Raw genomic sequence first — 25,137 nt, forward strand, 5'->3', positions numbered from 1 at the left:
CTTAGCTTTGCTTGCAGAGAGAAAGTGTGAAGTAGGTAGGGACTTTTAGCTCAGGACGTTAGTGGTGTCAACGTTAAGTGAAAGTGTGGGTTCGAAAACGTTAGTGACAATCACCTTTTTCACTAACGTTGCTCACCCAAGTATGAGCCACGTTAACCTCAACGTTAGTGGCACAAACGTTACCACTAACGTTGCCTCTTGGTCCTTCGCATACGTTATTGGGACTTACCTTTCCCAATAACGTTAATAAGCTTCCCCCTTCCCTACGTTAGAGTCCACGTTAACTTAGTTAATGTGGCTTTTAACGTAAGCTTGCCCATCCATCGAGAACGTTAGTGACACTTACTTTTGTCACTAACTAAGAAAAATGAAAAAGATTTGATTTTTGAAAAAGATTTTGAACAAGATAAGATTTTTAAATTGAAAATTTGATTTGACTCATAAAAACAACTAGATTTTAAAAATTTTTGAAAAAGTCAAATCTAATTTTCGAATTTATGAGAGAGAAAAAGGGAAAGATATTTTTTATTTTTGAATTTTTAATGAAGAGAGAGAAAAACAAGAAAAATGATGCAATGCATGAGAATTTTAGATCAAAACATGTGATGCATGCAAGAATGCTATGAATGTCAAGATGAACACCAAGAACACTATGAATGTTAAGATGAACACCAAGAACATATTTTTGAAAGATTTTTAATGCAAGGAAAACATGCAAGACACCAAACTTAGAATTCTTTAATGCTTAGACACTAAGAATTCAAGAATGCATATGAAAAACAAGAAAAGACACAAAATATGCAAATGCAAAGATCAAACAAGAAGACTTACCAAGAACAACTTGAAGATCATGAAGAACACTTATGAATGCATGAATTTTCGAAAAATGCAGGATGAATATGCAATTGACACCAAACTTATAACATGACTCAAGACTCAAACAAGAAACACAAAATATTTTTTATTTTTATGATTTTATAAATTTTTTTGTATTTTCTTTTAATTTTTTTCGAAAATATTTGGGAAAAAGGAAGCAATGAATTCATAGTCTTCAATCAAAATCCTGGGAGTTAGACATGGCTTAATAGCCAGCCAAGCTAAAACATGTTATATGAAACACTAGAATTCATTCTTAAAAATTTTGAAGAAAAATATATTTTTGAAAATAATTTTTTTTTTTTGAAATTTTTCGAAAACAAAGGAGAAATTTTTGAAACATTTTGAAAAATTTTTGAAAATAAAACAAAAAGAAAATTACCTAATCTGAGCAACAAGATGAACCGTCAGTTGTCCAAACTCGAACAATCCCTGGCAACGGCGCCAAAAACTTGGTGCGCAGAAATTGTGATTACACTTTGATTATGTAAAATTTATCGCTCTTTCTTTCCCTGGTAATGGCGCCAAAAACATGATGCCAATACCATGGTTCACAACTTCGCACAACTAACCAGCAAGTGCACTGGGTCGTCCAAGTAATACCTTACGTGAGTAAGGGTCGAATCCCTTGGAGATTGTTGGTATGAAGCAAGCTATAGTCACCTTGTAAATCTCAGTCAGGCAGATATAAAATAGAAATGGGGTTTTCGAAAATAATACTAAAATAAGGATAGAAATACTTATGTAATCCATTGGTTAGAATTTTAGATAAGCGCATAGAGATGCATTCATTCCTCTGAACCTCTGCTTTCCTGCTGTCTTCATCCGATCATTCTTACTCCTTTCTATGGCTGGCTTTATGTAATGCATCACCATTGTCAATGGCTACTTTCGGTCTTCTCTCAGGAAAATGATCCAAATGCCCTGTCAGGGCACGGCTAATCGTTTGGAGGCATCACCCTTGTCAATGGTTACATCCTATCCTTTCAGTGAACATGGTCAACGCACCCTGTCACGGCACGGCTATTCGTCTGTCGGTTCTCGATCATGCTGGAATAGGATTTACTATCCTTTTGCGTCTGTCACTACGCCCAGCAATCGCGAGTTTGAAGCTCGTCACAGTCATTCAATCATTGAATCCTACTCGAAATACCACAGATAAGGTTTAGACTTTCCGGATTCTCTTGAATGCCGCCATCAATCTAGCTTATACCACGAAGATTCTAGTTAAGAGATCTAAGAGACACTCATTCAATCGAAAGTAGAACGGAAGTGGTTGTCAGGCACGCGTTCATGGGGAATGATGATGATTGTCACGTTCATCATATTCAGGTTGAAGTGCGAATGAATATCTTAGAAGCGAAATAAGATGAATTGAATAGAAAATAATAGTACTTTGCATTAATCTTTGAGGAACAGCAGAGCTCCACACCTTAATCTATGGAATGTAGAAACTCTACCGTTAAAAATACATAAGTGAAAGGTCCAGGCATGGCCGAATGGCCAGCCCCTCTGATCTAAGAACCAGGCATCCAAAGATGTCTAATACAATAGTAAAAGGTCCTATTTATAATAAACTAGTCACTAGGGTTTACAGAAATAAGTAATTGATGCATAAATCCACTTCCGGGGCCCACTTGGTGTGTGCTTGGGCTGAACTTGAGTGTTGCACGTGTAGAGGTCCTTCTTGGAGTTGAACGCCAGCATTTGTGCCAGTTTGGGCGTTCAACTCTGGTTTTGGATCCTTTTCTGGCGCTGGACACCAGAATTGGGCAGAGAGCTGGCGTTGAATGCCAGTTTGCGTCGTCTATTCTTGGCCAAAGTATGGACTATTATATATTTCTGGAAAGCCCTGGATGTCTACTTTCCAACGCAATTAGAAGCGCGCCATTTCGAGTTCTGTAGCTCCAGAAAATATACTTTGAGTGCAGGGAGGTTAGAATCCAACAGTATCAGCAGTCCTTCTTCAACCTCTGAATCTGATTTTTGCTCAAGTCTCTCAATTTCAGTCAGAAAATACCTGAAATCACAGAAAAACACACAAAATCATAGTAAAGTCCAGAAATGTGAATTTAACATAAAAACTAATGAAAACGTCCCTAAAAGTAACTAGATTCTACTAAAAACATACTAAAAACAATGCCAAAAAGCGTAAAAATTATCCGCTCATCACAACACCAAACTTAAATTGTTGCTTGTCCCCAAGCAACTAAAAATCAAATAGGATAAAAAGAAGAGAATATACTATAAATTCCAAACTATCAATGAAACATAGCTCCAATCAAATGAGAGGGACTTATAGCTTTTTGCCTCTTGAATAGTTTTGGCATCTCACTTTATCCATTGAGGTTCAGAATGATTGGCATCTATAGGAACTCAGAGTTCAGAAAGTGTTATTGATTCTCCTAGTTTAGTATGATGATTCTTGAACACAGCAATTTTATGAGTCTTGGCCGTGGCCCTAAGCACTTTGTTTTTCAGTATTACCACCGGATACATAAATGCCACAGACACATAATTGGGTGAACCTTTTCGGATTGTGACTCAGCTTTGCTAAAATCCCCAATTAGAGGTGTCCAGGGTTCTTAAGCACACTCTTTTTTTGCTTTGGACCTTGACTTTAACCGCTCAGTCTCAAGTTTTCACTTGACACCTACACGCCACAAGCACATGGTTAGGGACAGCTCGGTTTAGCCGCTTAGACCAGGATTTTATTCCTTTAGGCCCTCCTATCCACTGATGCTCAAAGCCTTGGGATCCTTTTTATTTGCCCTTGCCTTTTGGTTTGAAGGGTTATTGGCTTTTTGCTCTTGCCTCTTGGTTTTAAGAGCTTTTGGCTTTTTCTGCTTGCTTTTTTTTTTTCGCCTATTTTTTTTCTGCAAGCTTTGTTCTTTGCTGCTTTTTCTTGCTTCAAGAATCATTTTTATGATTTTTCAGATTATCAAATAACATGTCTCCTAGTCATCATTCTTTCAAGAGCCAACATATTTAACATTCTTAAACAACAACTTCAAAAGACATATGCACTGTTCAAGCATACATTCAGAAAACAAGAAGCATTGTCACCACATCAATATAATTAAACTAAGTTCAAGGATAAATTCGAAACTCATGTACTTCTTGTTCTTTTGAATTAAAACATTTTTCATTTAAGCGAGGTGATGGATTCATAGGACATTCATAACTTTAAGACATAGTTACTAACTACTAATGATCATGTAATGAAGACACAAACATAGATAAGCACATAACATAGAAAATGAAAAACAGAAGAAATAAGAACAAGAAATGAATCCACCTTAGTGATGGTGGCGTTTCCTTCTTGAGGAACCAATGATGTCCTTGAGCTCTTCTATGTCTCTTCCTTGTTTTTGTTGCTCCTCCCTCATTGCTTTTTGATCATCTCTTATTTCATGAAGGATGATGGAGTGTTCTTGATGTTCCACCCTTAGTTGTCCCATATTGGAACTCAATTCTCCTAGGGAGGTGTTGATTTGCTCCCAATAGTTTTGTGGAGGAAAGTGCATTTGAGGCATCTCCGAGATCTCATGGTGATGAGCTTCATACGCCTCTTGAGCTCCATGAATGGGCTCTCTTGCTTGCTCCATCTTTTTCTTAGTGATGGGCTTGTCCTCTTTAATGAGGATATCTCCCTCTATGTCAATCCCAGCCGAATTGCATAGGTGACAAATGAGGTGAGGAAAGGCTAACCTTGCCATAGTGGAGGACTTGTCAGCCACCTTGTAAAGTTCCTGAGGTATAATCTCATGAACTTCCACCTCTTCTCCAATCATGATGCTATGGATCATGATGGCCTGGTCTATAGTAACTTCAGACCGGTTGCTAGTGGGAATGATTGAGCATTGAATGAACTCTAACCATCCTCTAGCTACAGGCTTGAGGTCCAATCTTCTTAGTTGAACCGGCTTGCCTTTGGAGTCAATCTTCCATTGAGCTCCTTCTACACATATGTCCATAAGGACTTGGTCCAACCTTTGATCAAAGTTGACTCTCCTTGTGTAGGGGCGTGCGTTCTCTTCCATGTTTGGAAAGTTGAACGCCAACCTCACATTTTCCGGACTAAAATCTAAGTATTTCCCCCAAACCATTGTAACATAGTTCTTTGGATCCGGGTTCTTACTTTGATCATGGTTCTTGGTGATCTATGCATTGGCATAGAACTCTTGAACCATTAGGATGCCGACTTGTTGGATGGGATTTGTTAGAACTTCCCAACCTCTTCTTTGAATTTCATGTCGGATCTCCGGATACTCATTTCTTTTGAGTTTGAAAGGGACCTCAGGGATCACCTTCTTCTTGGCCACAACATCATAGAAGTGGTCTTGATGAGCTTTGGAGATGAATCTTTCCATCTCCCATGACTTGGATGTGGAAGCTTTTGTCTTCCCTTTCCCCTTTCTAGAGGATTCTCCGGTCTTAGGTGCCATCAATGGTAATGGAAAAACAAAAATCTTATGCTTTTACCACACCAAACTTAGAATTTTGCTCGCCCTCGAGCAAGAGAAGAAAGAATAGATGAAGAAGAAGAAAAAAATGGAGGAGAGGGAGAAGGGGTTGTGTTTCGGCCAAGAAGAGAAGAGAGGGTTGTGTTGTGTGAAAATGAGGAAGAATGGAAGGCTTTATATAGGGGAGGGAGGGGGGTTAAGTTTCGGCCATGTAGGGTGGGTTTGGGTGGGAAATTGATTTTGAATTTTGAAGGTAGGTTATGGGGAAGAGGGATTGAGGTGATTAGTGAAGGGTTTTGGGGAAGAGTGTTTATGGGATTGTGTGAAAGAGGGGTGAAAAGAAGTGAGTGGAGGTAGGTGGGGATCCTGTGGGGTCCACAGATCCTGAGATGATCCTGTGGGGTCCACAGATCCTGAGGTGTTCAAGGAATTACAACCTTGCACCAAATTATGCATGTAAAATGCCCTTGCACACAACTCTGGGCGTTCAGCGCCAGGTTGGTGCCCATTTTGGGTGTTCAACGCCCATTTACTGGCCATTTCTGGCGTTGAACGCCAGAACCATGCTTGTTCTGGGCGTTCAGCGCCAGCTCCTCTCCAGGGTGCATTTCTGGCGTTCAGCGCCCAAATGATGCCCATTTTGGGCGTTCAGCGCCCAGACACTGCCCATTTTGGGCGTTCAGCGCCAGAACCATGCTCTGTTCTGGCGTTGAACGCCAGGCAGATGCTTCCTCCAGGGTGTGATTTTTCTTCTGCTGTTTTTTATTCCATTTTCAATTTCTATATTTATTTTGTGACTCCACATGATCATGAACCTATAAAGACATATAACTAAGAAAAATATTGTTAGATAAATAAAAATTGGGTTGCCTCCCAACAAGCGCTTCTTTAATGTCAGTAGCTTGACAGTGGGCTCTCATGGAGCCTCACAGATGTGCAGAGCTTTGTTGAGACTCTCCAGCACCAAACTTAAAGTTTGGATATGGGAGTTCAACACCAAACTTAGAGTTTGGTTGTGGCCTCCCAACACCAAACTCAGAGTTTGACTGTGGGGGCTTTGTTTGACTCTGCTTTGAGAGAAGCTTTTTCTGCTTCCTCTCCATGGATGCAGAGAGATATTTTTGAGTTGTAAACACAAGGTTGTCCTTATTTAATTGAAGGATCAATTATCCTCTGTCCACATCAATCACAGCTCTTGCTGTGGCTAGGAAAGGTCTTCCTAGGATGATGGATTCATCCTCTTCCTTTCCAGTGTCTAGGACTATGAAATCAGCAAGGATGTAAAGGCCTTCAACCTTTACTAACACGTCCTCTACTTGTCCATAAGCCTGTTTTCTTGAATTGTCTGCCATCTCTAATGAGATTTTAGCAGCTTGCACCCCATAGATTCCCAGTTTCTCTATTACAGAGAGAGGCATGAGGTTTATCCCTGAACCAAGATCACACAGAGCATTAAAGATCATGGTGCCTATGGTACAAGGTATTATAAACTTTCCAGGATCCTGTCTCTTCTGAGGCAGTGTCAGTTGATTCTGATCACTTAGTTCATTGGTGAACAAGGGAGGTTCATCTTCCCAAGTATCAATACCAAATAATTTGGCATTCAGCTTCATGATTGCACCAAGGAACTTGGCATCTTGCTCTTCAGTAACATCCTCATTCTCTTCAGAAGAGGAATACTCATCAGAGCTCATGAATGGCATAAGGAGGTTCAATAGAATCTCTATGGTCTCTATATGAGCCTCAGAGTCCTTTGGTTCCTCAGAGGGAAACTCCTTATTGATCACTGGACGTCCCAGGAGGTCTTCCCCCTTGGGATTCACGTCCTCTCCTTCCTTTACAGGTTCGGCCATGGTGCTTATGTCAATGGCCTTGCACTCTCCTTTTGGATTCTCTTTTGTATTGCTTGGGATAGTACTAGGAGGGATTTCAGTGATCCTTTTACTCAGCTGGTCCACTTGTGCTTCCAAATTTCTAATGGAAGACCTTGTGTCATTCATGAAACTCACAGTGGCCTTAGATAGATCAGAGACTAAGTTTGCTAAGCTAGATGGATTCTGCTCAGAATTCTCTGTCTGTTGCTGAGTGGATGATGGAAAAGGCTTGCTATTGCTAAACCTATTTCTTCCACCATTATTAAAGCCTTGTTAAGGCTTTTGATCCTTCCATGAGAAATTTGGATGATTTCTCCATTATAAGTTATAGGTGTTTCCATAAGGTTCACCTAAGTAATTCACCTCTGCTATTGCAGGGTTCTCAGGATCATAAGCTTCTTCTGCATAAGAAGCCTCTTGAGTACTGTTGGATGCAGCTTGCATTCCATTCAGACTCTGAGAAATCATATTGACTTGCTGAGTCAATATTTTGTTCTGAGCCAATATGGCATTCAGAGTATCAACTTCAAGGACTCCCTTCTTCATAGGCGTCGCATTACTTACAGGATTCCTCTCAGAAGTGTACATGAACTGGTTATTAGCAACCATGTCAATGAGTTCTTGAGCTTCTGCAGGCGTTTTCTTTAGGTGAATAGATCCACCTGCAGAGGTATCCAATGACATCTTTGATAGCTCAGATAAACCATCATAGAATATATCCAGGATGGTCCATTCTGAAAGCATGTCAGAAGGACACTTTTTGGTCAGCTGCTTGTATCTTTCCCAAGCTTCATAGAGGGATTCACCATCTTTTTGTTTGAAGGTTTGAACATCCACTCTAAGCTTGCTCAGCTTTTGAGGAGGAAAGAACTTGGCTAAGAAAGCCGTGACCAGCTTATCCCAAGAGTTCAGGCTATCTTTAGGTTGAGAGTCCAACCATATTATAGCTCTGTCTCTTACAGCAAATGGGAAAAGCATGAGCCTGTAGATTTCAGGATCTACTCCATTAGTCTTAACAGTATCACAGATCTGCAAGAATTCAGTTAAGAACTGAAAAGGATCTTCGGATGGAAGTCCATGAAACTTGCAGTTCTGCTGCATCAGAGAAACTAATTGAGGTTTCAGCTCAAAATTGTTTGCTCCAATGGTAGGAATGGAGATGCTTCTTCTATGTAAATTGGAATTTGGTGCAGTAAAGTCACCAAGCATTCTCCTTGCATTGTTGTTGGGTTCGGCTGTCATCTCCTTTACTTGTTCGAAATTTTCAATCAAGTTGTCTCTGGATTGTTGTAATTTAGCTTCTCTTAGTTTCCTCTTCAGAGTCCTTTCAGGTTCTGGATCAGCTTCAACAAGAATGCCTTTTTCTCTGTCCCTGCTCATAAGAAAGAGAAGAGAAAAAGAAAAGAAGAGAAATCCTCTATGTCACAGTAAAGAGGTTCCTTATTGTTAGTAGAAGAAAAGAAGAAGAGAAAAATCTGAACTCAGAAAGAGAGAGAGAGAGGGTTCGGATTTTTGGTGGGTGAGGGAGAGATGTTAGTAGATGAATAAATAAATAGAATAAGATGAGAGAGGGAAAATTTCGAAAATAATTTTTGAAAAAGAGTTAGTGATTTTTGAAAATAGTTTTTGAAAAAGGTTAGTAATTTTCGAAAATTAAGATTTAAAAATTGAAATAATTAGTTAATTAAAAGGAAATTTTGAAAAAAGGGGCGAGATATTTTCGAAAATTAGAGAGAGAGAGTTAGTTAGGTAGTTTTGAAAAAGATGAGAAACAAACAAAAAGTTAGTTAGTTGGTTGAAACAAATTTTGAAAAGATAAGGAGTTGGGAAGTTAGAGAAGATATTTTGAAATCAAGTTTTTTTTTTTAAAAGGTAAGATAAGAAGATATTTTTGAAAAGATATGATTGAAATTAGTTTTTGAAAAAGATTTTATTTTTAAAAATCACAATTAATGACTTGATTCACAAGAAATCACAAGATATGATTCTAGAACTTAAAGTTTGAAACTTTCTTAACAAGTAAGTAACAAACTTGAAATTTTTGAATCAAAACATTAATTGGTAATGTTATTTTCGAAAATTTGATATAAAAATAAGAAAAAGATTTTTGAAAAATATTTTTATAATTTTCGAAAATAACTAAGAAAAATGAAAAAGATTTGATTTTTGAAAAAGATTTTGAACAAGATAAGATTTTTAAATTGAAAATTTGATTTGACTCATAAAAACAACTAGATTTTAAAAATTTTTGAAAAAGTCAAATCTAATTTTCGAATTTATGAGAGAGAAAAAGGGAAAGATATTTTTTTGATTTTTGAATTTTTAATGAAGAGAGAGAAAAACAAGAAAAATGATGCAATGCATGAGAATTTTAGATCAAAACATGTGATGCATGCAAGAATGCTATGAATGTCAAGATGAACACCAAGAACACTATGAATGTTAAGATGAACACCAAGAACATATTTTTGAAAGATTTTTAATGCAAGGAAAACATGCAAGACACCAAACTTAGAATTCTTTAATGCTTAGACACTAAGAATTCAAGAATGAATATGAAAAACAAGAAAAGACACAAAACATGCAAATGCAAAGATCAAACAAGAAGACTTACCAAGAACAACTTGAAGATCATGAAGAACACTTATGAATGCATGAATTTTTGAAAAATGCAGGATGAATATGCAATTGACACCAAACTTATAACATGACTCAAGACTCAAACAAGAAACACAAAATATTTTTTATTTTTATGATTTTATAAATTTTTTTGTATTTTTTTTATTTTTTTTCGAAAATATTTGGGAAAAAGGAAGCAATGAGTTCATAGTCCTCAATCAAAATCCTGGGAGTTAGACATGGCTTAATAGCCAGCCAAGCTAAAACATGTTATATGAAACACTAGAATTCATTCTTAAAAATTTTGAAGAAAAATATATTTTTGAAAACAATTTTTTTTTTTTTGAAATTTTTCGAAAACAAAGGAGAAATTTTTGAAAGATTTTGAAAAATTTTTGAAAATAAAACAAAAAGAAAATTACCTAATCTGAGCAACAAGATGAACCGTCAGTTGTCCAAACTCGAACAATCCCCGGCAACGGCGCCAAAAACTTGGTGCGCAGAAATTGTGATTACACTTTGATTATGTAAAATTTATCGCTCTTTCTTTCCCTGGTAATGGTGCCAAAAACATGATGCCAATACCATGGTTCACAACTTCGCACAACTAACCAGCAAGTGCACTGGGTCGTCCAAGTAATACCTTACGTGAGTAAGGGTCGAATCCCACGGAGATTGTTGGTATGAAGCAAGCTATAGTCACCTTGTAAATCTCAGTCAGGCAGATATAAAATAGTAACGGGGTTTTCGAAAATAATACTAAAATAAGGATAGAAATACTTATGTAATTCATTGGTTAGAATTTTAGATAAGCGCATAGATTTGCATTCGTTCCTCTGAACCTCTGCTTTCCTACTGTCTTCATCCGATCAATCTTACTCCTTTCTATGGCTGGCTTTATGTAATGCATCACCATTGTCAATGGCTACTTTCGGTCTTCTCTCGAGAAAATGATCCAAATGCCCTGTCACGGCACGGCTAATCGTCTGGAGGCATCACCCTTGTCAATGGTTACATCCTATCCTTTCAGTGAACATGGTCAACGCACCCTGTCATGGCACGGCTATTCATCTGTCGGTTCTCGTTCATGCTGGAATAGGATTTACTATCCTTTTGCGTCTATCACTACGCCCAGCAATCGCGAGTTTGAAGCTCGTCACAGTCATTCAATCATTGAATCCTACTCGGAATACCACAGACAAGGTTTAGACTTTCCGAATTCTCTTGAATGCCGCCATCAATCTAGCTTATACCACGAAGATTCTGGTTAAGAGATCTAAGAGACACTCATTCAATCGAAAGTAGAACGGAAGTGGTTGTCAGGCACGCGTTCATGGGGAATGATGATGATTGTCATGTTCAACACATTCAGGTTGAAGTGCGAATGAATATCTTAGAAGCGAAATAAGATGAATTGAATAGAAAACAGTAGTACTTTGCATTAATCTTTGAGGAACAGCAGAGCTCCACACCTTAATCTATGGAGTGTAGAAACTCTACCGTTAAAAATACATAAGTGAAAGGTCCAGGCAAGGCCGAATGGCCAGCCCCTCTGATCTAAGAACCAGGCGTCCAAAGATGTCTAATACAATAGTAAAATGTCCTATTTATAATAAACTAGTCACTAGGGTTTACAGAAATAAGTAATTGATGCATAAATCCACTTCCGGGGCCCACTTGGTGTGTGCTTGGGCTGAGCTTGAGTGTTGCACGTGTAGAGGTCCTTCTTGGAGTTGAACGCCAGCATTTGTGCCAGTTTGGGCGTTCAACTCTGGTTTTGGATCCTTTTCTGGCGCTGGACGCCAGAATTGGGCAGAGAGCTGGCGTTGAACGCCAGTTTGCGTCGTCTATTCTTGGCCAAAGTATAGACTATTATATATTGCTGGAAAGCCCTGGATGTCTACTTTCCAACGCAATTGGAAGCGCGCCATATCGAGTTCTGTAGCTCCAGAAAATCCACTTTGAGTGCAGGGAGGTCAGAATCCAACAGCATCAGCAGTCCTTCTTCAACCTCTGAATCTGATTTTTGCTCAAGTCCCTCAATTTCAGTCAAAAAATACCTGAAATCACTGAAAAACACACAAACTCATAGTAAAGTCCAGAAATGTGAATTTAACATAAAAACTAATGAAAACGTCCCTAAAAGTAACTAGATCCTACTAAAAACATACTAAAAACAATGCCAAAAAGCGTATAAATTATCCGCTCATCATTAACTAAGTTAACGTGGCAACGAACGTGGCCAATTATGAGCTTGGTCCAACGTTAGTGACAAAGGAGAGTGTCACTAACGTTGGCCTTATTGTCTTCTACCACGTTAGAGTTCACGTTAACTTAGTTAACGTGACTCTTAACGTGGGCTTATGATGGCTTCGAGGGCGTTATTGGCGATTACATTTCTCATTAACTTTGCAAGTTAGCACCCATTCCACGTTAGAGGTCACGTTAGTGGGACTAACGTGACCGCTAACGTGGTTCTTCTTTGCTTCCTTTGTCCTGAAATCAAGCAACAAAGTGCATTAAAGTTCTAGTCCAAGTCATGAGTCATGCATCATCCAATTTATCATATAATTCATGCAAAATCCTCATGAAATCATGTAAAGTGCACAATTTATGCTTGAATCAAGATGTAAGTGAATATCTACCCAAAACTAGCTTATTTTCTAAGAAAATGCATGAAACTACCCTAAAAACAGTAAAGAAAAGGTCAGTGAAACTGGCCAAAATACCCTGGCATCAGGAGACCTCCCCACACTTAAAATGTAGCATCATCCCCGATGCTCACTCAAGCAGGGTGTGAAGGGGTGTCATTACTGGAAGGGATGGTAGCTGGTGTCTCTGTGGTGGCTGGCTAGGGGTTTGGCTGCTGTAGAAGAGGGACTGTCTGAATGGGGATCTCAGGATCTACAGCCTGGATCTGATGTGGGACCTCTGCCTATGGTGCAGCCTGCTCGTTGTCTGCCTGCTCTGCCTCTCCCTGGGGATGGGTCTTTGCCTCGGGCGCATCCGCCTCCTCCTCAGATGCCTCGGATGGTGTGTCAGGCTCGGAGGGGATGTCGCCGGATCGTATCATCAGCTTCAGGTGCTCATAGCGTTGCTTGTTGCGACGCTCCATCTGGTCAAGTTGTCAAAACAAGCGGTGCACCAGATGATAGACAGGCTCTGTGGCAGGTGGAGGTGCAGTGGTGGTGGCAGGGGTAGGTGGTGCAGCAGTGAAGGAAGAGGGACTGGCAGATGGTGTAGTTGTATCATCAGCAGTGGCAGTCAGGAATGGAGGTCTGTAGCCCAAGGCCAGGAAGTTCCTGCTGTGCGGGATAATCTTCTTGCATTCTGCAGTAGGTGGCCTCTCATCAACATCCTCCCATGGCACGTCAGCTCGACGGCCTAGCTGGGTAACCAGATAGGGAAAGGGAAGAGTGCCGCGAACATGGACCCTGGCCGTGTAGTGCCGGATAAAGCGTGGCAGGTATAGGTCCTTACCCTCCATCACACACCATAGGAGGGTGATCATAGCGGCTGGTATCTCAGTCTCGTGAGTACTCGGCATAATGTAGTTGCTGAATATCTGATACCATAGCCGAGCCTCATCGTTCAGGTAAATCCGCTTGATCCCTTTGGGCATGGTGGTGTTCTGACCCATGATCCAAGGAACTGACGGGTCAAGGGCAATCCGGGCCTTGACTGCATCCCAGTCAAAACACATATAGCGCATATCCTCCTCAGCTTTCTGATAGCCATCTGTCTGATCAGTCTTAGGCAGAAGTTTCAGAACCTCTTCTATTGCCTCCTCAGTAACCAGAATCTGCTTCCCTCTGAGGTTCACTGCATCTAGGGAAGTTTTGAAGTAGTTGCAGTAGAATTCCCTAACCCAAGATGCATTAACCTCAGTCAGAGGTCTCTCCAGAAAGAACCAGCCTCTTTGCTTAATCTGATCAGAGGTATATTGCTGGAGTTCTTCTGGGATCTTCAAAGTCCGCTCCAGGTATAGGTTCCTGGAGTTTGCAAACACCGAATACTTCAGCTCACAGTATCGGTTTGTAAACTTTACTGGGTCATTGGCGGGAAGTAGCTGGTCGGCCTTCTCCTGCGGGGTAAAGGCTTTCTCCCGCAAGGAGGCATCATGTATGAGGTCGATGATAGACACGGAGGCTTCTCCTCTTTTCCTTTTTCCAGTAGTGGCCTTGCCTTTTCCCCTTCTCTGGGAATCTGACATCCTGAAAAACAGAAAACCAGGATATAATAAAAATAGGAAAGCAAATAGGTAAATAATCAAAGAAAACACAAAGTGGCAAAGGAGCAATAAGATAATGAATACGAGTTAAGTAAAATGTGCATTTAGGATTGTATATGAGTGAAAAGTCTGAAAAGAAGAAATCACAATCCAAAATGTAATTGAATGCAAGTTAAATAGAAAAATTAACATCATGCCTTGGTTAGAATGTTAAAAGAAAGTGAAAGAAAAGCAATAAAAGAAGTTTTGAAAAGGTTAGGTTGGTTAGAGTTAAAATTAGTGAGTTAGTGAAAAATGGGTTAAAGTAAGAGGCATAATGAAAATAGTCCAAGTAATAAGTAATCACAGGTAGAAGCTATAGGTAACTCATATTCAAACAAGTAAAATAGTTTGATGATGATGCAAATAGAGATAAAGAAAGCAAAAATAGGAATCAAACATCAAAATTGCAGTTTAGGAACCAGGAAATCAAAGAGGATAAGAATGCATGCCTTGGCATTCATGAATGGGTTGGTTAAAGCAGAGGAAAACAGAGTTCAAGATTCCAAAATCAAAACATGAATGAAAGTCAAAAAGATTTATAAAAATTTGGGTAGCATTCCGGCTAAAATTGGATTTTCCCAGAAAATAAACAGCAATCAAACAGTTCATATGAATTAAAAAATCAAGCTGCAGTTACATATAATGAATATAAGCATGAAAATTCAGTGTAAAGAGTAGCAATATACAAGAAATACAGCATATGAACAAGATCACAGCAACAGCAGATTTGCAAATTTGATAAAATAAAAACATGAACAGTGCAAGTAAACAGACCTAAATCCACTAACCACATCTTAGGCTACCTAACAACCTAAAATCCACTACAACATGCATATCTAACTAGCCTAAACATGAACATAAACGGAAAAATAAGAATAACTACGAATGGATAAAAGGGATTGCGTGTTGCGGAACCTGGAAGGCCGAATAATGAGAATAGGCAGAAAGGTGGCTGGGGGTGGTGATGATGGTGGCGTCCGGTGCTGGGCACGGCGGCAGGTGGTGGTAAGCACGGCGGCGCGGCTGTTCGGGGCAGGGAGAAAGAGAGGGTAATGGGGGTAGAGGAAGGGAGGGGGGAAAGGGGTGGTGTTGCTGGTGGAAGGGGGGTTGCGGTTGGGACGGTTGGCGGCGGTGGGTGGTGGCGCGGTGGGGAGCAGTGGCGGAGGAGGAGAAAGAAGAAAGAGGAAGAAAGAAGGGGGAAGGAGGGAGGGTGGTAGGTGGCGGCGGCGTCTGAGTGGTCGGCGGCGTCTGGGTGATGGCGCGGTGGTGGCTGGGTGGTGGTGGTTGAGGGTTGGGGGAGAAGAGAGGGAGAAGAAGAGTTGGGGGGTGTCGCGACTGATGGGGTTTCGCGTGACTGGGGGGTTATATTTTTTAATCCACGCGGTCGCGTGGAGCACGCGGTCGCGTGGCTGGAGCGAAAAAGGTGGTTGACGCGATCGCGTGGATGACGCGATCGCGCAGAGGGCAAAAAGAGTGAATGACGCGATCGCATGGGGCATGCGATCGCGTCGCTGCAATTTGTGCTAAACGCACTGACGATTGGATTTTTGATGGTTTAGAATTCACAATTGAAATCTCGTTGTAAAGTATAGCTTCTAAACCAACAATAATCCTTTCATACAAAAATTTGTTTGTCACAAGTAACAAACCCCTAAATTCTATAAACCGAAGTATTTAAACCTCGGGTCGTTCTCCCTAGGAATTGTAATGAAGTGTCTTGTTATCGGTTGTGAGTTATATTTGGGGTTTTTAAGCTTTTGGACAAGAAATATAAATGGCAAAGAAAATAAACTAACAACTAACAAGGCTCTTGGCAAGATATGAGAACTAGAAGTCCTATCCTAGTTATCCTTCTCAATTGTGATGAGAATTGTTCATTGCTACCACTTAGTTAACCCTTACTAAAGAAAGGAAAGTCAAGTGGATGAATCAATTTGATTTCTCAAGTCCTAATCAACTCCTAAAGGAATGACTAGCTTTAGAGGCATTCAAATCAATTAGCAACTTCTAATTATCAATCAACAAAGGAATTAGATAACTCAAGTGTCACTAATTACTCTACCTAGGCCAAGAGGAACAAAATCTATACTATATCTAGAAGAGGCATTTCAACAAACACATAAAAGGCAATAAAAGTAAACAACATAAATTGCAAGAATTAAAGAGAGATCTAACTACAAAGGCAAGAGATCAACAATAGAAAAGCAAAGAAGAACAATTATTATGAATTACCTCTTATTGAATTGAAAGAAAATGGAAGGAACAATAGTAGATCTACAACAAAGTATAAGAACAACATAAAGGAAATTACAATAAAAGAATGGAAGAAGAATGAATGTAACAACAAGTAATTGAGAAGATAGAAGTAGAAGAAGATGAATTAAAATCTAGATCTAAGAACTAAACCTAATCCTAATCCTAATTCTAGAGAGAAGTGAGAGCTTCTCTCTCTAGAAACTAACTCTAACTACTAAACTAAGCTATTGATTAAAAGTATGTTGATTCCTCTTCAATCCTTGGCTTAAATAACATCAGAAATGAGTTGGATTGGGCCCACAAGGCTTCTAAAATCGCTGGCCACGTTTTGCTTTAAGTGAACCAGGTGGCAGCAACGGCGCGTGCGCGTACTATGCGCGTGCGCGCCACCATACGTTTAGCAACTATGGCAAATCTTATATCGTTTCGAAGCCCCGGATGTTAGCTTTCTAACCCAACTGGAACCGCATCATTTGGACCTCTGTAGCTCAAGTTATGGTCGTTTAAGTGCAAAGAGGTCGGCTTGACAGCTTTCCGGTTCTTTCATTTCTTCATGAGTTCTCCAACTTTACATGCTTCTTTCTTCATTCCCTTGATCCAATCTTTGCCTCCTAAACCTTAAATCACTTAACAAACATATCAAGGCATCTAATAGAATCAAGGTGAATTAAATTTAGCTATTTTGAGTCCTAAAAAGCATGTTTTCACATTCAAGCACAATTAAAGGAGAATATACAAAACCATGCTATTTCTTGAATAAATATGGGTAAAAGGTGATAAAATCCCCAAAAATCAATACAAGATAAACCCTACAAATGGGGTTTGTCAACCTCCCCACACTTAAACCAAGCATGTCCTCATGCTTAAGCCAAGAGAGAAACAAAGGGTATCAACATTTATTCAATGGAAACTAACTAAATGCAATCTACCTATATGCAACTATCTAAATGAATGCAAGTGCTTGGTCAAAATAAATCAATTCCCAAGAAACATATATGCACAAGGGCTAAGGACTAGCAAGTCTAATCCACAATTGAATTGAGTTATTAAATATTTTTACAAACTTGCATGAAAATTATGATCATAGGTGAAAACATGTAATTGAGCATCAAACCCTCACCGGATGTGTTTGCACTCTATTCGCTCAAGTGTTTAGGGTTGATTCACTCAATTCTCCTCTATTTCATGCTTTCCAAGATTTGTTTTTCTTCTAACAATCAACATTTATTTCATGCATGCATACAAGTATCATGAGGTCTTTTCATTGGTTGTAATGGGGTTAGGGTCAAGGTAGGATGCATATTTGGTCAAGTGAGCTTGAAATTTGAATCTTTGATAAGCTTAAACTTCCCACCCAACCTATGACATCCTATACAATTAAGTTCTAATCTAGCTACCCATTCTTCACTTTTTCACATACCCATGCATTTTCTTTTTCATTTCACAACACTTATTCATTGATTTTATTGGACCTTGCCTTGGGGCATTTTGTCCCCTTTTTATTATTTTTTTCTTCTCTTTTTTTTTCTATTTTTTTTTCTTTTCCATATTATTTTTCTTTTCTTTTTCTTTTGTTTTTCTCATTTTTTTTTCTTTCTATATACAAGAGCATCAATGCATAAGGTTTTACATTTGATCAATACATGAGTATGTACCCAATTCCCAATATTTTCAATAACAATACAAAATACCCTTTTATTCACCCAATGTCCCAAGGTTCCCACACTTGAATGATACTCACACACACTAGCCTAAGCTAATCAAAGATCCAAATAAGGACATTTATTGTTTTTCGCTTTAAGGCTTGTAATGTGCTAAATTAAGAACAAGTGGGTTAATCGTAGGCTCAAATTTGGCTAACAATGGAAGATAAAAGGTAGGCTATTTGGGTAAGTGAGCTAAATGAAATGATGGCCTCAATCACATAAATGCATGAATACACAAAATAATGGAAATAAAGAATCAAACAAATCAAAGATTACAATCATAGAAAGAGAATAATGCACACAAGAAGGAAAAATAAATGGTTATAAGATGTAACCACACCATTAGGCTCAAGTCTCACAAGCTTGTGTTCTTAGCTCAAAACATGTTCCACAATATGTATAATTCAAGCAAGTTCTATGAAAAGTTTTCACTCAAATCAATTGACATGCCCTATAGATAGAAATCGTGAAAAATTCTCATTATTTTGACTAAGCTTATTGTGTATGCATATGCAAAAATAAGGAAATGCAAGTAAAAATCCTAAAATCCTAGAATGAAATGCAAAAGTATTGGAGTTAGAAATTTGTCACCCAAGATTGCCGATCGGTCGGACGACCTCCCCACACTTAAAAGTTTGCACCGTCCTCGGTGCACTCAAAGATGAGCAAGGGGGTACGGTGACTCTCCGGATTGCTATGTGTTCTTTCTTCCGCTTCCATGGTTGCTTGTGGTGCATTCGTTATGAAAAACAAAAATATAACACCATAAGATGAGAAGATATAAAAGCAAGGAAGCATACATTGTTGGAATGAGGTAAATCACTAGAATGAGGTGAGTGAATTAGTGTGACATTAAGAAATATTAGGTGTGTGAATTCTAAATTGCGCGGTTTAGAATACACATTAGCATAAAAGCTATGTCACAAAAGAAGCATGCACTTCACTTATCCTAGTGTGCTTGAGATGCTTTAAGTAAGCTTGTAAGGTAAGACAAGCATTAGAGAAGCATGAAAGCATTCAAGTCAAACATATGGATGGATATAATCATGAAATATAATGCATTAAGGTAAATGCTCAACATTATCCATCAAGAGATTGCCTAATCAAAGAATACGGTTCAAATCACATGGTGGCTAGCTACAACATGCAATTCAAAAGAGTTATAAGTTCGAAGACAATTCTCATCACTTGGTATTTTTCAAAAGGTAAGCATGAAGAACTCAAAACCAAGTAACAAAATATAACCTCAATCATAGAATCCAACAAAGATTATCTAAAAACATTCATGCTAAAATAGCATTTAGGCAATAAGGGATATAGCAATGTATAGTAAACAAAGTCAATACTCCAACACTTATAATGAAAAGAGAGAAAATAAAATGAAAACTAAACTAAAACTAGCTAATCAACTAACCAACTAACTAATTAACTAACTAAAATAAATGGTTATCCATGGTGTTTGGAAGTGTTGGATGAGGGGTAGGAGAAGGGAAGAAGAAAGGAGAAGGAAAGAATTGGAAAGAGGAGAAGAAAAGAAAAGTGGATGGGAGAAAGAAATCCGCGCGTACGCACACATGGCGCGCGCGCGTCGTTGGCTTATTTTGAGAGTGGCGCGTACGCGTCATGTGCGCGTGTGCGCAAGTAGGGTTTGTGCCAGAGGCACAACGTTGGCGCGGCGCAGGCACAACTCTCTGGAAAATGTATGGAGGTTGGAACTTCTCAATCCGCGCGTACGCACGCATGGCGCGCACGCGTGGATGGTCGAAAATGCTGGAAGTGCGCGTACGCGCCATGTACGCGTACGCGTGGATGGTGCTCTGTTTTTCAAAAATTTTTTCTATGTTTTTGCACCAATCCAAGCATTCCAAACCTCCAAACAGCTACCAAAACACCATAAAACCTTATTTAACATACTTAAACTACCAAACATACTTAACTAACTAAACAAAATATGAAATTAAACTAATTCTACCAATATATACAAAAGAGAAAATGAAAGGATTTTACCATGGTGGGTTGTCTCCCACCTAGCACTTTTGTTTATTGTCCTTAAGTTGGACTTATGGGGAGCTCCTCTCAAGGTGGCTTGTGCTTGAAGCTATCCTTGAACATCCACCAATGCTTGAATCTCCAATAAGCTCCATTCTTCAATTTTAATATCTTCAAGCCTTGATGGAGTTCTTCACAAACCATGGGCTCCCAAAATTGATCCTCATATATTCCCGGATCCCATATCTTATTTCCACACCCATCTTCAAGTTGATTATCATTATTCCATTTGGGTGGCATGACCTTAGAATTCTCAATAAAGTGACCAAACATTCTCCTAGACCCAAACAATCTAGCTCTATACCAAACCGTGCAATTAAGCTTTGAACATGCAACCATAATGAGCCTAGAATAATGTTTCCAACCACTAGCCATTTCCTTTTTGCTTTTAAAGCCACAAATATGTCTAAGTTGACCATCCGTCTCAAGCAAACCATATTCAAGGGGAATAATAAAGCTTGAGTATAAGGAATTTACCCACTTGAATGAAAGAATGGATGGTGGTGGCTTGGGGAGAGGTACCTCCAACGTGCTAGCAAGCTTTACTCCCTTGTGTTCTTCCTTGTCAATCTCCACCTCTTCATAAACTTCTTCATTTTCAATCCTTTGTTCATCAACTTCCTCTAACTCTTCAACATCACTCAAGTCATAAATGGGAGGTTGAGAGAAATCTACCTCCACATCACTTTTAAATTCATTGGGAGAAGGTTCTTCAAATTCAAAGGATTCTTCACCAAGAAGATTGGGTGCATGATCTTCATCACCAAGGGAACTCAATTCTTGCTTCATTCTCTCCAAGTCTTCATATAGAATATGCCTCGGAGGTTGTGTACATTCCTCCTCAACATCAAATTTACTTTCCACATCTCCTAAGTCTTCAACCACTTCTTCCTTTTCTTTAATGATCATAGGCTCCTCCAATTGTTCTAATACAAAGTGGCATTCCTCCATTTCCACCGGAGTTTTCAATCTCTCCTTCATGCTATGCTCTTTAATTGGTTCTCCACATGTGACCATGGGAGTGCTTTGAGTGCTCAAGCATTGGGAGGCTAAAATGCTTACTACCTTGGTCAAGGTAGCCATAAATTCTAGTGTCTCCCTTTGCATTTCTCCTTGCCCTTGAAGTATAAGGCTAAGGGTTTCATCCATTGAGAATTGGAGTGGATAAGAGGGTTCATTGTCTTGGAGAAAGAGTTCATTATAGGAAGGTGGTTCTTCTTGGTAAGGTGGTGGTGTGTATTGAGGTGGTTCTTAGGAGTAGTAATCTTGGGATTGTGGTTCCATGTATGGCTCATATGGTTCAAAAGGAGGTTGGTATGGTAGGTAAGGATCATGGTCATATGGAGGTGTTTGTTGAAAATAGGCTTGTGAGTGTGGTTGAGGTTCATGTTGAGGATATGACTCATAGGCATATGGTGGTGGTTCTTGAAAGTCACAAGGAGATTCACCATAGCCATTGGATTGATATGCATCATAGAATGGCTCTTCTTCATAGTGCATTGGTGGAGGTTGTTGCCATGATGATTGATCATAAGCATATGGCTCTTCCCACCTTTGATTGTCCCATCCTTGATACACATCTCCATTATAGTCCTCATCACCTACAACATAGTTGTAATCACACTCATAGCCAAAATGAGAATTCATAATGGAAAGAGAAAACAAAAATCAAAAGATAATGGAAAATAAGAGAAATAAAATTCTACAACTAGCAAATAAAGCAAAAAGCAAGATATTTACACTATTCACATATGTACAATAACCAATAACATAACACCATTGCAATTCCCCGGCAACGGCGCCATTTTGACGATTGGATTTTTGATGGTTTAGAATTCACAATTGAAATCTCGTTGTAAAGTATAGCTTCTAAACCAACAATAATCCTTTCATACAAAAATTTGTTTGTCACAAGTAACAAACCCCTAAATTCTATAAACCGAAGTATTTAAACCTCGGGTCGTTCTCCCTAGGAATTGTAATGAAGTGTCTTGTTATCGGTTGTGAGTTATATTTGGGGTTTTTAAGCTTTTGGACAAGAAATATAAATGGCAAAGAAAATAAACTAACAACTAACAAGGCTCTTGGCAAGATATGAGAACTAGAAGTCCTATCCTAGTTATCCTTCTCAATTGTGATGAGAATTGTTCATTGCTACCACTTAGTTAACCCTTACTAAAGAAAGGAAAGTCAAGTGGATGAATCAATTTGATTTCTCAAGTCCTAATCAACTCCTAAAGGAATGACTAGCTTTAGAGGCATTCAAATCAATTAGCAACTTCTAATTATCAATCAACAAAGGAATTAGATAACTCAAGTGTCACTAATTACTCTACCTAGGCCAAGAGGAACAAAATCTATACTATATCTAGAAGAGGCATTTCAACAAACACATAAAAGGCAATAAAAGTAAACAACATAAATTGCAAGAATTAAAGAGAGATCTAACTACAAAGGCAAGAGATCAACAATAGAAAAGCAAAGAAGAACAATTATTATGAATTACCTCTTATTGAATTGAAAGAAAATGGAAGGAACAATAGTAGATCTACAACAAAGTATAAGAACAACATAAAGGAAATTACAATAAAAGAATGGAAGAAGAATGAATGTAACAACAAGTAATTGAGAAGATAGAAGTAGAAGAAGATGAATTAAAATCTAGATCTAAGAACTAAACCTAATCCTAATCCTAATTCTAGAGAGAAGTGAGAGCTTCTCTCTCTAGAAACTAACTCTAACTACTAAACTAAGCTAATGATTAAAAGTATGTTGATTCCTCTTCAATCCTTGGCTTAAATAACATCAGAAATGAGTTGGATTGGGCCCACAAGGCTTCTAAAATCGCTGGCCACGTTTTGCTTTAAGTGAACCAGGTGGCAGCAACGGCGCGTGCGCGTACTATGCGCGTGCGCGCCACCATACGTTTAGCAACTATGGCAAATCTTATATCGTTTCGAAGCCCCGGATGTTAGCTTTCTAACCCAACTGGAACCGCATCATTTGGACCTCTGTAGCTCAAGTTATGGTCGTTTAAGTGCAAAGAGGTCGGCTTGACAGCTTTCCGGTTCTTTCATTTCTTCATGAGTTCTCCAACTTTACATGCTTCTTTCTTCATTCCCTTGATCCAATCTTTGCCTCCTAAACCTTAAATCACTTAACAAACATATCAAGGCATCTAATAGAATCAAGGTGAATTAAATTTAGCTATTTTGAGTCCTAAAAAGCATGTTTTCACATTCAAGCACAATTAAAGGAGAATATACAAAACCATGCTATTTCTTGAATAAATATGGGTAAAAGGTGATAAAATCCCCAAAAATCAATACAAGATAAACCCTGCAAATGGGGTTTGTCACGCACGAATCCAGCGTCATTTCAGCACAACTCTCTGTCTCCTTGGGGGTGTTCGTGCAATCCATGCGACGCGGTCGCGTCGTTGACGCGGTCGCGTGGGATTGGTATTGTACGAGTGATGCGATCGCATGGAGGACGCGATCGCGTGGGTCAATTGTGCGAAACGCACAATGGCCGCACGATTACAGCCTAACTTTCTGGACGTTGGATCTTTACGCCGATCTCCAGGTCACGCGGTCCGTGGATGACGCGGTCGCGTGGAAAGTGTAGTTCGCCATTTGGCGCGATCGCATGGGACATGCGGTCACGTCGCGCACCCCTTTTTTTTATGCAGTATGCAGAATGCAACGCTTAATGTGAATGCTATGCATGATTCCAGGTTCAATAAAATAAAAATAAAATTCAAAAACAAACAAAACGAAGTAAAATTAAAATTGCAAAAGGAACGATCATACCATGGTGGGTTGTCTCCCACCTAGCACTTTTAGTTAAAGTCCTTAAGTTGGACATTGGAAGGGCTTCCTGTTATGGTGGCTTGTGTTTAAATTCATCCAGAAATCTCCACCAATGCTTGGAATGCCAATAGCCTCTGGGGTCCCAAACTAGGCATGTAAAGCTTCTGAACAGCTTCAAACAGATTGTCAGGCTCCCGGGGTGACGAATGTCAGAATAGATTCCAGGATCCCAAGCCTTGTTTTTAGATCCGCCTCCGTCTTGATCTACATGTTTCCATCCGGGCGGTTTAGAAAGTAGATTTTCACCATGGTAACCAAACATTTTCCGTGATCCATTCGATTGAACATGATACCAATCCGTGCACTTCAAGTTGAAGCGTGGAACCTTATTGAACCTTGTACACCAGCTCTGAGCACGAGCCATTTCCCTCTTACTCTTAAAGCCGCAGAGAGCTCTAAGCTGGCCATCTGTTTTAAGTAAACTATATTCAAGTGAATAAGTAAAGTTAAAGGTTAAGGATTGTACCCACTTGAAGCTTGTATTAGGCGGTAATGGCCTTGGGGTAGGTGTTTCTGGTGGTTCTGTAAGTTCTTCTCCCTTGTGCTCTTCTGTGAATTCCTCCACTTCCTTGTAAGGTTCTTCAAATGCATCTGAGTCCTGGTCAAAGTCTTCTATATCTTCCTCATCACTTGAGTCATAGATTGGAGGTTGAGAGAAATCTACCTCTGCATCATCTTCGTATTTAATTGGGGAAGATTCTTCGATCTCAGAGAATTCACTTGTGGATGCAAGTTCATCACTAAGAGAGCTAGACTTGTGACTATCATCATCAAGGGAATTTGTGTCCTGGGTTATTCCGTCTAGTTCTTCATAAATGACTTGCCTTGGGGATTGTGCAATATCCTCCTTAGCATCAACTGTAACGTCCTTGACGGAGTTCTTCTCAGCTCTGGATTCCCATGGAGGTTCAGCGTCTCCTAGATCTTCAACCAACTCTTCTTCTTGTACAATGACAGCTTCTTCTACTTGTTCTAGTACGAATTCATTCTCTGTCTTGTCCACTGGAGTTTCTAGTGTCTCCTTCATGCTACGCTCTTCATTAGATTGTCCACATGGGGCTGTGGTTGGTCCTTGAATGTTCGCGCGTCTAGAAGCTAATTGAATTACTGCTTGCTCTAGTTGTCGAATAGTTGTTTGAAGTTTAT

General features: G+C 39.3%; 1 non-coding gene across 1 annotated transcript; it reads left to right on the forward strand.

Moving 5' to 3' along the window:
• Positions 1-7,954: 7,954 nt before the first annotated feature.
• Positions 7,955-8,062, forward strand: LOC148577517 (small nucleolar RNA R71). Its single transcript, XR_015903403.1, has one exon. It is a non-coding gene; the product is annotated as a small nucleolar RNA R71 (small nucleolar RNA).
• Positions 8,063-25,137: the final 17,075 nt, after the last annotated feature.

The sequence above is a fragment of the Arachis ipaensis genome, chromosome B1 (assembly GCF_059453495.1).
Source record: "Arachis ipaensis isolate K30076 ecotype BB chromosome B1, ASM5945349v1, whole genome shotgun sequence".
In the NCBI taxonomy this organism is placed as follows: Eukaryota; Viridiplantae; Streptophyta; class Magnoliopsida; order Fabales; family Fabaceae; genus Arachis; species Arachis ipaensis.